This window comes from Hypanus sabinus, chromosome 7 (genome assembly GCF_030144855.1).
Source record: "Hypanus sabinus isolate sHypSab1 chromosome 7, sHypSab1.hap1, whole genome shotgun sequence".
Lineage (NCBI taxonomy): Eukaryota > Metazoa > Chordata > Chondrichthyes > Myliobatiformes > Dasyatidae > Hypanus > Hypanus sabinus.
The window spans coordinates 139667348-139680063 of NC_082712.1; positions in this window are offsets into that span (position 1 = coordinate 139667348).

Below are 12716 nucleotides of genomic sequence, written 5' to 3' on the forward strand. Positions count from 1 at the left end.
AACCAGAAAACTATTTATTCCAAATACCAATTGGCTCTTAATGTGATCTTCACCATGCATAGTGGTCTGTCATATACATCAGGGTCTTCCTGCCATCCTGTGTATTTCAAAGGCCTAGACCACCTATCAAAGGTACCTCAAAGCAGCATTTTCTAAATTCACTGGCACGATTAGGAAGCAGCATCAGCATTCCCTTCCAAGGCAACATAACCAGCACCAAATATGTCACTGCTGGCTTCACTGGAGTGGACCATATCACTGACATGCCCAACACCAGACTCCTAAAGCAGATGCTCTCTAAGCTCTGTCACAGAATGAGATAGGCAGTTGAATGGATTCAAGCATGCTCTCAAACTCCCTGGATAAAGCGTATCATCTTGGGGATCCCGGACCCACAACCTCTTAAGTGGAGAAAAAACATTCAGATTGATATTGAGAACTATCATTCCATGTAACCGCAGAACATGTAAGTTCAACATCATCTCCTAACTACTCCAATAAGCAGATCTTCCCCACTAGTACGGGGATTAACGTTGTCCCACCTTGCCTCATCAGTCTCCTCAGAATCCAAAGAAATAATATGGAACAAGTCATCCTAGGTCTCAAAGTATCCCTCCCTAAGAAGAATAAAAGAGTGCAGCATTTGTTTACTGAAGCATTGAAACAAATACAGATGGTCCCTGGGTTATGTGAGTCTTTATTTCTTCAGAACTGTCAGTAAGCTGATTTCTCCATAAGTCAGAAACATCCACTTTCTGTAGCTAGCCTCATTGTATCACTCTGCATACACTTGCTCTAACTCCTTAATTTCATTGAATAATCACATTAACACTACCCACAGTTAACTTAATGGAATATACTGTGTACTGTATCTGATTATTTATGAATACCACAAAGCGTTTTATTATTATCAACTTGAAAAATGGTTTAAAAATGTAAGGGACAATGTAAGGGCATAAAACGGGATTTCCAGAAGCCAGGTGAATTGTAACCCAGGGAGCCACTATAAACGAAGTAATCAAAAATTAATTAATTAACTTCAGTTTAGGATATCTTTTGTCGCAGTTACTGTACAAGTCTGCAGTGGAATTATTCGGAGGAACATTCTTTAGAAATATTTTTCATTATTGGACTCTTTATATCTAATATTTATTGAACATTCTAACCCATTATACATGAGGCGCACAGCACATGTGCATTTTCTACACTTACCATGCGTGCATAATTTATTTTGCACATATTTCACAGTCTTAGTTATATGCCATATAATCTTATTTTACAAATCACGACATGGTGAATTTCATTGACTCTGATATTCAGTATGCAAGTGTAAGTGAGTACTCGGCTCCATAGAAAAGAGAACATTATGGATTTGGGCCACACTTCAATTTGTAACAGCATTATCCTTAACATACCCTGACTGCCAGACAACTCAAATACATTCTGTTTTAGCCCCAGGAGACTAGTTTCCCTATTGCTCTCAACAGTTTCACTTCTGATGCAAGCATAATGTGAACAACATTGCACCTGACAGCACTTTTATTTTGTTTTTAAGTGAATTATAATGGCAGGTAATGCCCTTTAGAATGGATAATTATAGCCTGGGTCAACTACACAACACAAAATAAAATATATATGTGTAACAGAATGAAATACATCAATCAGTATAAAAAATACATTAAAAAGACATTCTCTCTTCTCTAAAATCACAGCTCAGTCTCCTTTTGTCACTCTGGCTCCCGTTCACTGTCATCTTTTGAGGTAAGGTTTGGAGATGCTGTTGTTTAAAACAGTTGACATGAACTGACATTAATGCAGTATGTTCATGCTTCCTTAATAAAAACTACTATCTCACTGTGTAAAAACATCACCTATTAATGCAATGCATAGGGCAATTTAATCATGCAAGAATTCTCCAATGTTAAAATTTGAGGACATAGTTTATCTGATGCATACAATGTCATATAAGAAGTACTGCAAAATTATTTTAAACATGCTAAATAATAAAGAAAATAGCACATCAAAAATAATGTTAAAATTTATAAGATGTATTAAACACTCAAGAAATGCAAGAAAGGTTGACTGGAGATCTTGTAAATTTTTCATTGATGCAACTATCTGCGAATGGCATTTTCTGTCAGGAAGAATGTATGCAAGCACAGAAGTTGCTAAAATACATTCAAGAAAATCTGTCCTGATGTAACTAACCTGAGCAACGATGCATTGATGAGCACTGATGTGACCTCTTGAAAAGTTGTCTTCTGAATATTTAATGTTAATGTATTTGCTCCATATCACTAACACCAAAGGAAGAAATAAAAACAAATCTTTAGTTATAACCTTCTGTCCTTTGATAATTCTAAAAAGATGCTTATAAAATTTAAGTTTTAAATTCAACAATTTTTCCTTATACAATCAAGATTAACTTTTAGTTGCTTGCAACTTTTTTTATAATTTCAAGTACTTTTCATTTGTTTCTGTTATAGTAAACCTATTCATTCAAGCTTTTCTATTTTATACACCCTTAGTTCTAAATGTACCACACTTACAGTATATATAAAGAAACAATGGTGCTGTTCAGGATCAAAAGATGCAAGAACTGTTTACACCAGGAACAGGAATCACAAGTTGTCTTCCAAACTGAAGAGAACAGCATTAAAAGCTGGGTAAAGAAATTAGTTCTAATTGATTTATTGGTTAAATGTGATACGAGTGTCAGCAAGGTTGATTCATATTAGTTACTAGAAAAAAGTTATAATTCCAATAGTTTGTGTTGTTGTGATTGGCTCAAATTTGGATGACATTTTTTTAACTTTATCTCTAAACAGTGTGAAGACCGTCACAATAGATGTGATATAGATAAAACAGAATGGAATAGGATCCTTAAGGGAAGCAGAGCAGGAGGATACCTAATCAAGGCAGATATGCATGTCATTGGGCTAACAGTGGATACTACTTGACAATATAGTCCTACAGATGGAGATGGTAATGTTATAAGAGAAAACTGAAGAGGTAGAGATCAAGCATGCAAGTATGAGATAGGGAAGAGATTTGAGGCAAATTGGTGGAATTCTCCAGTCCTGATTGAGACCACAATGGATCACTGGAATGGCTGTAGGATAGATAGAAGAGGGAAGGGCGTAGACTAGGACTGGAGCAGAGAATTTCAGTATAGGCACTTTAGTTTTTAACAAGTACTGCTTTAACATTGGTAGAGTTGCTATCATCTTCAGAAAATTGTGCACCATGGTAACTATTGCAACATGCTTCAAGTTCAGACTGGCATCAGCTGCTATAGTGGTCTCAACTCTTTAATTGTTTGTTATGATTGCAATGCACTCTGAGGTTCTTGTGCAACATTTCAGGCTATAAAGATGCTAAATTTGTGGCGAAGTCATGTGGTCACGCTATGAACTACCTATAATATACTGCATGTTTCAAACATATTCACCTTTGATGAACAAAAATACCAACAGAATGAGAAACAGGCTCTAGCAAATATTTTTAAGTGGTCAGGGGTTACTTGTTTTTTTTTATTAGATTTTCCTCAAGCAACTTTTCACACTAATTTTGGGCCGCAGGCTGCCACTTGGCTTCCTTTTATATCTTGGCAATGGCAGCCTCCAGCTACAGAACTATAACAGTACATGTTAATCTTATAAGTAATCCCTGGAGTACAGTACCTCCAAACCAAATACTCTGCCTGATGTCTTATCCCAGTTACCTCTAGAGGAAACAAGTGATAATGGTCGCTTACAGATAATGAGTTCAATAGAATCATCCAGCAAGATATCTTATTTTGATACCTTGATAAGTTTGTCATGTTGGGCTGACATTAACTTACAGTAAGCACCAATGAAGACTATTGGGTCTTTCTGGAGAAGATGTTATAGGAGATGTTTCTAGATTCGAATTATAGGAAAGATGTCAACAAAATAGAGAGAGTACAGAGGAGATTTACTAGAATGTTACATGGGTTTCAGCACCTAAGTTACAGAGAAAGGTTGAACAAGTTAGGTCTTTATTCTTTGGAGCATAGAAGGTTGAGGGGGGACTTGATAGAGGTATTTAAAATTATGAGGGGGATAGATAGAGTTGACGTGGATAGGCTTTTTCCATTGAAACAGGGGAAATTCAAACAAGAGGACATGAGTTGAGAGTTAAGGAGAAAAAGTTTAGGGGTAACATGAGGGGGAACTTCTTTACTCAGAGAGAGGTAGCTGTGTGGAACGAGCTTCCAGTAGAAGTGGTAGAGACAGGTTTGATTTTGTCATTTAAAAAAAAATTGGATAGGTATATGGACAGGAAAGGAATAGCGGGTTATGGGCTGAGTGTAGGTAGGTGGGACTAGGTGAGAGTAAGCATTCGGCATGGACTAGAAGGGCCAAGATGGCCTGTTTCCGTGCTGTAATTGTTATATGGTTATAAGTACATTTGGGCGATTTGAAAAGTGGTCAATATATGGATACTGCAGAAACATTTCCAGGACACATCCTTTCCAAAGTTCATGCTCAGCAAATGAGCATGGTCCATAAAAAACCCTTGGTATCAGATTATGGGTTTGGCTCAGTCATTGAGCATCTAAGTAATGTATGTTTGGTCTATCAGGGCAGGTAGGCATAACTGCTTAAAATCCAATAGGAACATGGTTTGAAAGTTCCAATAATTGAAACATAAGGAAATATGTATAACACAGGTTGCATAGTTCTTTCTCATGTGTAGTCTGACTTTTCATTCCACCAAGGGTTATTCTCCACCCTAGTTACAAATGTGTTTCTGACTTAGAATGAGACAGAGTTTTGTGCAAACCAATTTGGATGGGAGGTAGAGGGAAGAATAAGAGCCAGAGGGTTCAATTTCAACTTCAGAAACCAGAAGACAACTCTAGGTAGGAGACCAGATAAAGGCATTCTGATCTCATAACCACTGAAATGTAACACCAGAATTGTAATGGAAATATTGGGCTGAGCAGATATAGTATACAGCAAAGATCACCAGCAGACAGAGGAAAATTTAGATGAACCACATTCAGAAAGGATGGGATTTCTGAGAGCTGAATATTATAGAATGGGAGACAGTGCGCAGTAAAATCAAGACATAGACATCCTGAAGCTGTGGAAGTGCCATGAAAGACAACCAATCGGTGTCGACAGCATCCACAATTGGATGTCAAAGACACCTCTATTGTCAGAAAGGTGTCCAAGATTTAGACAATCTACAATGTGTTTTAGTATTCTATTATACATTCAGTGGCGACCTTATTACTCATCCACTTCAAGGCTCAATGTGCAGTGCATTCAGAGATGCTCTTCTGCACACCACTGTTGTAATGTGTAGTTATTTCAATTACTGTTGCTTTCTTGTCAGTTTGAACCAGTCTGGCCATACTCCACTGACCCCTCTCATTAACAAGGCACTTTCACCCACAAAACTGCCACATACTGATTTTTATTTTAGATATTTTATTTTGTTTTTTTCACACCATCCTCTGTAAACTCTAGAAGCTGTTGTGTGTCAAAATCCCAGGAGGTCAACAGAATCTGAGATAGACAAACCACCATCCGTCTGCCACCAACAATCACTATATGGTCAAGATCACTTAGATCACGTCTTCCGCATTCCGATGTTTGGACTGAACAACAGCTGAACGTCTTGATCATGTCTGCATGTTTTTATATATTAAGTTGCTGCCACATGATTGGATGATTAGATACTTACATAAATGAGTAGATGTACAGGTATACCTAATAAAGTGGCTACTGAGTGTATATGCCTATATATATATATGAAATGTGATTACATTCTTCTTTTGCACAGCATTGTTTCTTTTCTTTTTAAAAAGGGAATACTGTAAAAATTCATATTTTATATGAATTACAAGGATAAGTGCTGCTTTAATTTGGAGGATTACTAATATTTAAGGAAATGTGTTACATGATTAACTGCTGGAATATGGAATGTACTATATTACATGTTCAGTTAAGTCTCATGCTTGCTTTGAAACAGTATCCAGTAAGATAGCACAATTAAGTGACAACTATTTGCATGCAACTCCAAGGGGAATCATCAAATATTCCCATTGAGAAATATTACAGCTAAAATTTACAGTCACAACAATGGGTATTTCTGTAGGCAACATTGTTTTAAGATCTTTAAAAAAACTATCGATAACCAAAATTGACGAACCTCCAACAGCAGACTCAGGTTGCAAGTGCAGTTTCCCTTTAAGAAAACAGAAACAGGGATGGCACACTGGTCTACACATATGATTAAAATACAGAGCCCTTAGACTTCCAATCACAACTAACCTGCTGGTGAATGCCCAGTCTCTGGAAAATAAATCCCAGGAATAAGATCGTTGGAGCAGAAGGACATCAGGGACTGCTGTGTACTCTGTTTCGTGGAAACATGGCTCACACACAGTGCTGCAGCCCAATGGCTTCACTATTCTCTGCAAGGACATGACTTAGGCCTATTCACCTGACCTGGAACATCTAGCAGTCAAATTTCATTCATTTTATTTGCCGAAGACGTTTTCCACCATCATCCTGATACTGGTATACATTCCACTACAAGCCAACATCAGGGCAGGCACTACATCAGCTGAATAATGGAACCAGCAGGCATGAAATTGCTCACTGTGATGCTTGCCCTTTCATTGTGGGAGGTCTCAACCAGGCCAGCTTGAAGGAATCTCTGAACAACTACCACCATCATATCACCTGTGGAACCAGAGGAGCCAATTAACTTGACCTCTAACCTCTGTTATACCACCGTCAAGAGTTCTTATTGTGCCATCCCATGCCCACACTTTGGAAAGTCTGATCTCCTGGTTGTAATTCTCCTCCCAGTGTATAGGCAGAAACTAAAGACCACAACAACAGTGGTAAGGATCAAGAAGGTATAGTCAAGGGAGAGGGAAGGACCACTAATAGGTCTATATTGACTCAGTGGACTGGAAATATCAGGGATTCATTTTTAAGTCTGAATGAATACCCTGCAGTTGTCACCTACTTCATTAAGACCTGTATGGATGACTATGTGCCTTTGAGACCTTAGCGGATGTAATCAGACCAAAAGCCATGGGTGAATCAGATTCATAGTCTTCTGATGGCTAGATCTGTGGCACTCAAGACCAGTGATACAGGGCGAAACAAGAAAATCCAGGTATGACCTACAGAAGGCGAGAAAAATGATCCTGATTGTGGTTAGAGATGGATTCGGATGCACGTCAGCTCTGGCAGGATTTGAGGCCTATTACTTCCTGCAAGGTGAAGCCTAATATCATGAATGGCTATAATGTTTCACTCCCAGTTGAGCTCAATGCCTTTTATGCATGCTTTGAAAAGGAGAATAAAACTACATCTGTGTGAATTCCTGCAGACTGTTAAAGGCAGGAGAGGTGGAGTATGCTTTATGAGTAACTCATCGTGGTGCACAAACATGGTTCAGGCCTGCTCACCCAACCGGGAACATCTTGCAGTCAAATTTCATTCATTTTATTTGCCTGTGATCGTTGAGTCAGAAGCTGACGCCAGAACATCTTTTAAAGGATGAACCATTGCAAGCCCTGATGTTGTTCCTGGTAGAGCACTGAAAGCCTGTGCCAAGCAACTGGTGGAAGTGTTCAAGAACATCTTCAGTCTCTCACAACTACAGGCAAATTTCCCCACTCCCTCAATAGGGCAACAATCATATCCTCAGCAAGAAAAGCCAGGTGAGATGCCTTAACAACTATTGCCCAGTGGCACTCACATCTACTGTGATGAAGGGCTTTGAGACATTGGTCATGACTTGAATCAACTCCTACCTAATCAAGGACCTGGACCCACTACAGTTTGCCTATCACAGCAACAGATCTATAGGAGATGCAATCTCATTTGCTCTCCATTTCGCTTTGCATCACCTGCACAATAGTAATACATCAGGCCAGCTCAGCATTCAGCACAAATATACCATCAGTCCAAATCAACAGGCTCCAAAGTCTGGGCCTCGTACCTCTCTCTGCAACTGGATCTTTGACTTCCTGGCTGGGAGACCAGCCTGTCCTCCTTGCTGACATTCAACACTGGCTCGCCTCAACGATGCATGCTTAGCCCATTGTCCTACTCTTTCCACACCCACAACTGTGTGCCCAGGCACAGCTCAAATGTCATCTATAAACTTGCTGATGACCCAATATTGATGGCAGAATTTCAAATGGTGATGAGGAGGAATACAGAAGTCAGATAGATCAGCTGTTTGAGTGCTGCCACAACAACAACCTTGCACTCAACATCAATACAGACAAAGAATGGATTGTGGACTTCAGGAAGGGGAGAACAAGGATACACACACCAGTCCTTATTGAGGGATCAGAAGTGGAAATGGTGAGCACTTTCAACATCCCTGAAGATCTATTCTGGGCCCAACATATTGAAGCAATTACAAAGAGGGCACAGCAGTGGCTATATTTTGTTAGAGGTTTGAGGAGAATCGGTATGTCACCAAAGACACACACAAAGTTCTACAGATGTACCATGGAGAGAATGCTAACTGGTTCCATCATCATTTATGGAGGGGCCTCCGCACAGGATTGGAAAAAGCTGCAGAAGGTTGTAAACTCAGTCAGCTCCATCATGGGCAACAGCCTCCTCTGCATTGAGGACACTTTCAAAAGATGATGCCTCAAAATGGCGGTACTCATCATTAAAGATTTCCATTCTGTCTTCTCATTGCCACCATCAAGGAGGAGGTACAGAAGCCTGAAGACACACACTCAACATTTTAGGAAATACTTCTTTCCCTCCACCATCAGGTTTCTGAACGAACACTGAACCCATGACCACTACCTCACAATGTTTTTTCTTCTCTTTTTGCACTACATATTTAAATTAATTTTAAAATATATATACATTTTATTATAATTTATAGTTTTTATTATTATGTATTGCAATGTACTGCTGCTGCAAAACAACAAATTTCACAGACTTCATCCAAGTGAACAATAACATTCCGTGATCTTCATGCATATCCAAAATTCATATTGGTTTTACTTACAAAGATTTTTTGAGGTAGTGAGTTGGGTAATATGTTATTTGAAGTTTAACCAGATAGAGAATTGTGGTAGAAATAGTATTCAATGTTGGCTTTGTCCTCAGGTCACAAAAATTTTTACAATTAGCTTTATTGGACATGTACATTGAAACATCACAACATACAGCGTAACATGTCATTTGCATCTCGCTCAGTGAGGATTTTGCTATACACAGCCATTTCTGGTGCCGATATAGCATACCCACTACTTACTAACTTTAAACTGAACCATGCATCATTTTTTGGAATGTGAAAGGAAACTGGAGCACCCGAAGTTAACCTATCCTAACAGACAGTGGTGGGAATGGAACCCTGAATGATGATCACTGGCACTGCTGGGAATGCAAAGGTAAAGATTCTGAAAAACCAAACTGCAAGAAAAGCAAACCCATTTATAACTTATATAAATATCATTACCTCCACCAACAGCCACCACCAAGACAACCCGCTGCTCCTTTACATCATCGGGATCCACAACCTTGATTTATACACCCAAACTACGAAACATCATTAGACCCTTCTCTGCTCTGCAATCCAATCCCTGCAGTGCAATTTCTCATACTCCTGAAAAAATGTCTAATGTCATTCCAGTTTCTTGAAGCAGATTGTTTTTTTTTCACTTTTCAATTTAACAAGCAAATGCTCAAACCATAATAAACCAGGCTTTAGAAACTTGTATTCAGTCACACTAGGTACTTCTTGTAATGTACTTTATGTTTTGAGATGTGGCATCACTGAAAAGATTGGGATCTATTGCTCATCTCTAACTGCTTTGAGAATGTATGTAGTGAAACGTGCATAAAGGGCTCTGTTTTCAAAAATGTGAACATTAAGCATACGACTCAGGTGATGGAGGATAAAATTCAGCACCATGTCTTCTTACTCAACCCAGATTTCTAACAAGGGATATGTACAACTTCCCTTACTTTTAGTTGAAAGTTTCATAGAATATGTTGCTTATCATATATTATGTGGTCAATCATAATTTTAAAAAAGTAATTAAAAATTGCACTTTTCTGTAACTGAAATGCAATATGCATAATGTAATCAGAGTGGACAACTGATTAAAAATGACAGGAGATTCACATACATTTCCAGTGCAGACACACCTGAGAATCTCAAGGCATGTATTTGCTCTATTCAGCTCCAGAGACATACTGAGGATAAGGGCCTTCAGGGGCATGAACTCACCCAAAAATTGTGAAGCAAGTTCAGAATTTGCAAGTATGAGTATAACATTCGACTACTTAAAAAAGTTTTACAAAATACTGTCAACCTTCACTCCGGCAAGTTCCCTTGCTTTAATTGAACTTGCTCCTGGCTAAAAGAGAAAATAATGCAATAATGTCAATGCCATTGAAAGTTCCAATTTGAAAAAAAAGTATGACTTCACTAAAATTTAAGTAGTAAAAACTTTTTAGAATCGCTGAAATCAATTGGGAGAATTCACAATTCTTTTATTCAGTAATGAGATCAGATTGAATAGAAAAAAAAATCAGGAAATAAGTCATGCTTATGCAAATTCTTTACTTGAAAAACTATTTTCTCTAGATTTACTGAGTTATTACTGTATCGGCTTATCTCCTTTCAGCCATAAGTGAGGTATACTGAATTTATTACAAGAAAATATTCAAGTTCTTTCAGTGCTTTAGTAATCAATATTTGTGAACTAACTCTATGAAACAACAAAATAATTTAACAGGGCAAAAATTTATGAATAGTAATATCTAGGTTATTTGATGACTGTCCTGACAATCTGCGTTAACACTGGTCCTTAACTGAAAACTAATGGAAAAGAATAAGCAAAGACATTGGTGGGTGGAAGTTTTGCATGTTTATATATGCACACTGACCACAAATATTATTTTGATTATTTTTTGAATGCAATAGTAGCCACTTCTGATAGAAGTCCTACCTTTTGTGAAATTTCACCAGCTTTTGGCAAACTAATGTTTCTCTGACATCACTGGAGGACTTGATGACATCACCAACATGTATAATGCTGTTCAATGCCTTATTAAAGAAACTCGAGTAATAATGTGCAACCAAAGACCACTGCCTTTAACTCTCAGTAAAGCACAATCAGAGATGCAAATTAAAGTATCCGCAGTGGGATGTCAGTACACGGCCTCTGCTTCCAAATGGCTTGGAGTCACTCACAGCATAAGCCTTGATCTTTGCCAATGCTCTGTGAGGGTTCAGACTGGGGCACACTGTGGACATGCTTCCTTCTCCTCTGTGGCAGTCTTTCATAGCACTGTTGTGGTTGCCATGGAGAGCATTCTTTAAGGCTGAGATCATTCCCAGTAGCCAACAAATGCAAATGGCATTGAAGAGTGCACAGTTCACATATTATTGAGGCAACCGTGGTGAAAACCACCACAACTATCTTCAGGAAGTAAACTATTTCAATTTTGCAAATCTTGCAGTTCCCACAATAGGAAGTAACCAGCCTCCTTTTGACTACACAGCTTCATTTCACTGAACCTCTCCTCTATTGCATTTAGGGATCACTAAAATGCAAAGAAGCATTTCTGTCACTCTTACATCTGGCAGGCTCAAATTTAGGTTTTCTAAAGCAGCATCATAGAAACATAGAAAACCTACAGGACAATACAGGCTCTTCAGCCCACAATGCTGTGTTGAATATGTACTTACCTTAGAAATTACCTAGGGTTACCCATAGCCCTCTGTGTTCCTAAGCTCAATGTACCTATCCAGGAGTCTCTTGAAAGACCCTATCGTATCCACCTCCACCACTGTTGCCAGCAGCCCATTTCACGCAGTCACCACTCTCTTCGTAAAAAAACTTACTCCTGACATCTCCTCTATATCTTCTTCCAAGCACCTTAAAACTGTGCCCTCTCGTGTTATCCATTTCAGCCCTGGAGAAAAGCCTCCAACTATCTACACAATCATTGCTTCTCATCAACTCGTATACCTCTGTCAGGTCACCTCTCATCCTCCATCGCTACAAGGAGAAAAGGCCGTGTTCACTCAACCTATTCTCGTAAGGCATGCTCCCCAATCCAGACAACGTCCTTGTAAACCTCCTCTGCACCCCTTCTATGGCTTCCACATCCTTCCCGTAGTGAGGTGACCAAAACTGAGCACAGTACTCAAAGTGGGGTCTGACTAGGGTCCTATCTAGCTGTAACATTACCTCTCGGCTCTCAAACTCAATCCCACAGTTGATGAAGGCCAATGCACTGTATTCCTTCTTAACCACAGTGTCAACCTGCACAGCAGCTTTGAGTGTCCTATGGACTCAGACCCCAAGATCCCTCTGATCCTCCACACTGCCAAGAAACTGACCATCAATACTATAATCTGCCACTATTTTTGACCTACCAACATGAACCACCTCACACTTATCTGGATTGAACTCCATCTGCCACTTCTCAGCCCAGTTTTGCATCCTATTGATGTCCTACTGTAACCTCTGACAGCCCTCCACACTATCCACACCTCCAATCTTTGTGTCATCAGCAAATTGACCAACTCATCCCTCCACTTCCTCATCCAGATTATTTATAAAAATAACTAAGAGGAGGGGTCCCAGAACAGATCCCTGAGGCACACCTCCATGCAGAATATGACCTATCTACAACCACTCATTGCCTTCTGTGGGCAAGCCAATT